The sequence below is a fragment of the Crocodylus porosus genome, unplaced genomic scaffold (genome assembly GCF_001723895.1).
Source record: "Crocodylus porosus isolate Cpor-Errol unplaced genomic scaffold, CroPor_comp1, whole genome shotgun sequence".
Taxonomy (NCBI): domain Eukaryota; kingdom Metazoa; phylum Chordata; order Crocodylia; family Crocodylidae; genus Crocodylus; species Crocodylus porosus.
In genome coordinates this window covers 9,322,246-9,326,321 of record NW_017728916.1, presented here as the reverse complement: position 1 = coordinate 9,326,321, position 4,076 = coordinate 9,322,246, and the positions used below count along the sequence as shown (strand labels likewise).

The following is a 4,076-nucleotide window of genomic DNA, read 5'->3' as shown; positions in this document are numbered from 1 at the left end:
TTCCCCTTCCCCTCCATGTTAAGTGCCTCCGTCCCCTTCTGATTTCTCCCATATCAGCTCCCCCAGTTCTCTCCGGGGTAGGTGCAGTTTCTGCAGACCCTCCCCACCGTGCCAGGGGTTGCATGCACAATTCTTTTCTTCATACCTGCTATCTCCTGTTGGCCACTCGGTCTCGGAGAGAAGTGATTTGTATTCACTACTATTGAGGCAGGGAGAGCAGAGATTAAATAGCTGCATTGATTATGGTAGAAAGTGTGGAGAGTTGCCATTATTTAGCTCTGTGTGCTATAGAGCGCTGTAAAAGTACTTGACGTTGTGAGTACATTAACCTTATGGTAGGTGCTCCACATATCCCACATTGTCCCACTTCCAATTTTCTGGCTTTCTTCCAAATCAGTCTTTTTTGTTTTCCCCTTGGGGATGCTAAGACATTCCCTAAAACTGCAGATTGAAGACACTGGACAGGACACAGTCAGGCAAATGCTGTCAGGTTGAGTGCAGGGCCGTGCAAACACAGTCAAGTATTTCTGATTGTGGTTCTTGTTGCTACAGTGCCTAGACCTAATTAGGGATCAAGGCCCACTGGATGGTCTCTGACCCAAAGAATTTATGGAGAGCAGAATTAACAGTTTAACTTAACACTAGCAATGAGTTTCACTTACGTGAGGCTGTGCCTCATTGCCAAACCTTTCACTTCAGTGAACTTCCCTGCACATGGACCCAACATCACTGCATTTCAACCATGTTTAATGGTTTAAGTCAGAACAATTAATCATACAGTGGGCCTGGTGAATAGAATCATAGATTAGGAAGATACGAACGCTATGTTCTTTCAGGCTGCCTGGAATACTGATTGTCCCATGTTCTTTAGTTTGCATAATTATGCCATATTTCCCTTCAGGATGATGCTAGATTTAAATACTGTTTCAGGGATTTTTTTTATTGTTTAATCATTAACTGATTTCTTCCTTGAATGCTGGACTGCATCATTGCTTCAATCTGGCAAACTTCAGGTGCTCCTCAGTAAGCAGTTCCTAGCTTCGGGAGAAAAGGTCTGGATTATGCAGCATGTATAAGTGTATTAAAGAACTAGACATCATAATTGAATAGAAACATTAATAATAAAAGAAGCACAGCTGCCTGGGCAGTTTTTGCATTAGCACTACTATATTGTTTAATGTTAGGTGCACATTTTCGTCTTTGATCTGATGCAGATTTGTATATTTGTGAACAAGCAGTACCATATAAGAGGTCAGTGATTGGTAGCAGTATTTGCATGAATGATAACTTTAGTAACTGGGATTTTTAGAAAATGCACAGTGACAAAAAGAGCTGATTTAGGGGGTAGACTAAGATAATTTGCTTGATATTTCCATTATGGTGAAATAGATAACAATGTTGACATTTGGAGTGTCCTCTCCTGCTTTTAGAGGTTAACCTGTGGTGATGATTTAGTTCACAAATCTCAGAGTCATTATTTGCGCCTGCTACAGATGCAAGGGTCTTGTCTATGCTTGGAAAACGCATTACACTAAGCTTTAGCTTGACCAGATCAGCATGTTAATGATAGTCTTACTCCACTACACTTGACTTTAAAACCATGTTAGCATCTGCTGACATGACTCCTTCAAATCCTTATTTTAGTCAAGGGCACAATATTAAACACGGTATTGCTTTATGGACCTCGATTACTGTGTTTAATAAAAACATATTAATTAGCCCTGTCCTGGTTAGTCCCTTCCCCTGCTTGAGGTTGGAGGAAGTACAACCAGTGCAGCTTTCATCTGTCTTCATTCACCTTACTGTTTGCATCAAAAAAACTAGTCAGCAGTAGCTAAAATCAGGCCTAATCTCTGTCATTATCAGTAAGACCGCAGTTCATGTCTTCAAGGCAATATTTTGCAGCCCTGAGAGTGAGCAGATCCTTTTATTTCTTAATAAAAACACGGATTATGGAACACAGTTTTGTTGCAAGGGGAGGATCCTGTGTCTGTAAAACACACAGGTTTGCTCCACCATGTCATGCTTAATATAAGTGGTAGAAACATCCTTATAATGGGACATTTTAGTTAATGTTTGTGCACAGCTCTTAGATTAAGAACTTGAGGAGCTCTGGAGGAATGGCAGAACTCTTGGGGGTTATCCCAGTGAAAGGGGTAGGGGTAACTGGGACAATTGCCTATGCTCAGCACCTTCCCAGTAGAAAGGAAAGCACTGCTCTTGTTATAAGACCAGTGGTAGGGTCACTCACAAACACCCTGTCCGGTTCCAAGCAGAAGGTGCAGCAGAAGGGTCATGCATCAGACGTCACGTTGTTATTCTGAGCAGGTTGGCAGCCCTGGGCCTGCTCCTTTCCCTTTGAGGAGTCAGCCAGGGATGCAGTCAGGTGTGAATTGTAAGTGACAGAGCTGTGGTGGTGGCAAGAGCCCCTGGTGTACACAGTTATATCAGCAGAACTGCTTTTGCAAGCATGGCTCATTTCATTCCCCCAAGTGTTATAAGCTAAATCAAAAAGCATGCTTCTTCTAGACTAACAGCCTCCACTGAGGAAGCTATGTTGCTGGCACTATATTGGTGCCATTGTACAGCTAATGTCCCATGTCCCCGTATAGACAAAACCTTACAGCTATAAAACTGTTTTGTCTGATCGTTGTGTTGACAGTGGTGTGAGCTAGCCCAAGGTTTGCAGAAGGGGCAGGTTGGGGTGGGTAAATGGCTTTGCAGTTAACCCATTTACGTGAATCGTGCACTGGGCAGTTCTCACTGTTCCCAACCATTGTATCCAACCTCTTGCAGCTTAGGGGAGATAAGGCTGCTCTGTACCTTATATGACCTCTGTGCTGAGAGTGGTCCACTGTTACAGCCAGAGTCTACCTGCATGAAGAGGTGCAACCCCTTGGGCCAACAGAAGTGCTATTTTTTAAATTAAATGCCCTTGTCTAAACACCCAGGTCAGTGCTTCATGCAGAGGCAGGGAAGAGCAGCTGTACCATCCTTGGAAAGGGTGCAACATTGCCTCTCCTCCTCTTCTGTAAGGGGCAGCTATAATGAATTGTGAGGCAGCAGGGCAGGAGCATGGCCCTTGGGAGGTTAGCAGTAGCACAGACCAGGGTTTGCATCTAGAACTGAGACTGTGCCTGGCTCCACATTTATACTCTTCCCTCCTCACACACACCTATGAGCCTGGGCACAACCTCACCCTCAATTCCTCTAGTTCATGCTCAGCAGAAAGACTGGGTCAATATGGAAGAGGTGAAAGAAGCTCCGACAGGCTCCTTAAATGCCTGACTGTGCTGGGCAGTGGTTAGGGGATTCAGGTGCTGCTTGTTGTGCTTACTGATGAAGCTTTCTTATTAATAGCTGATATTAGCAATGCTCATTAACAAATAATGTCAAATCCACCCTTTGTCACTGCATGTGGCACTTGCTGCCAGTTCATGTGACATTTCTCCTGAGTGAACAGAAGCGCTAAAGCCTTAGTCCACTGTTGCCCTTCTGGGTGAGTAATTTCTTTGTTCTTCCTGCCAAACAGCAGATTTCCAGATTCCAAGAGTTTCTGGTCCTGGTGGCACACAAATAGGGAGAAGGCAGATCTACAACAGCAGACAGATTTGCTGACATTACAGGAAGTTGCTGAGCTGAGGATTTTTAGAGCTTTAGTGTGGAAATCACTGAGGATTTCAGATTGGGAGATGCACACAGATTCAGAGATGCCTGGAAGCCAGTACACTGTCCTGCTGAAGCCTGCTTGTACGTCTGAGAGATCCATTGCTCTGAGAAACATTGAATTTTAACACTGAATATGTTTAAAAAATATCTAAACAACACATTTTGTGGCTGGGGACTTGTCTAATATCATATACATTCCATCCACTGTTGCTGACCAGGGTGTAACCACTGTCTACCCAGGCAACCAGACCCACCCAAATCTGAGACCAGGGGATCATATTTTTTAACTCACACACCTCCAAAGGGGGGCTGTAGAGAGGCCGCATCTAATGTGCGGGGAGGGTTAGACTGTTTGAAGTCCCTTGCAATACAAATTATTTATGATAGTTGATCTTTGATCACAGCCC

At 44.0% G+C, this 4,076-nt stretch overlaps 1 long non-coding RNA gene across 1 annotated transcript in view; it reads left to right on the top strand.

The window, feature by feature from the left end:
- The window catches only part of LOC109310996, a 2,318-nt gene extending 605 nt beyond the window's left edge, over window positions 1-1,713 (top strand). The window contains exon 2 of the long non-coding RNA XR_002101364.1: window positions 491-1,713. This is a non-coding gene — a long non-coding RNA (uncharacterized LOC109310996). The remainder of the gene's footprint in view (window positions 1-490) is intronic.
- The last annotated feature ends 2,363 nt before the right edge of the window (window positions 1,714-4,076 follow it).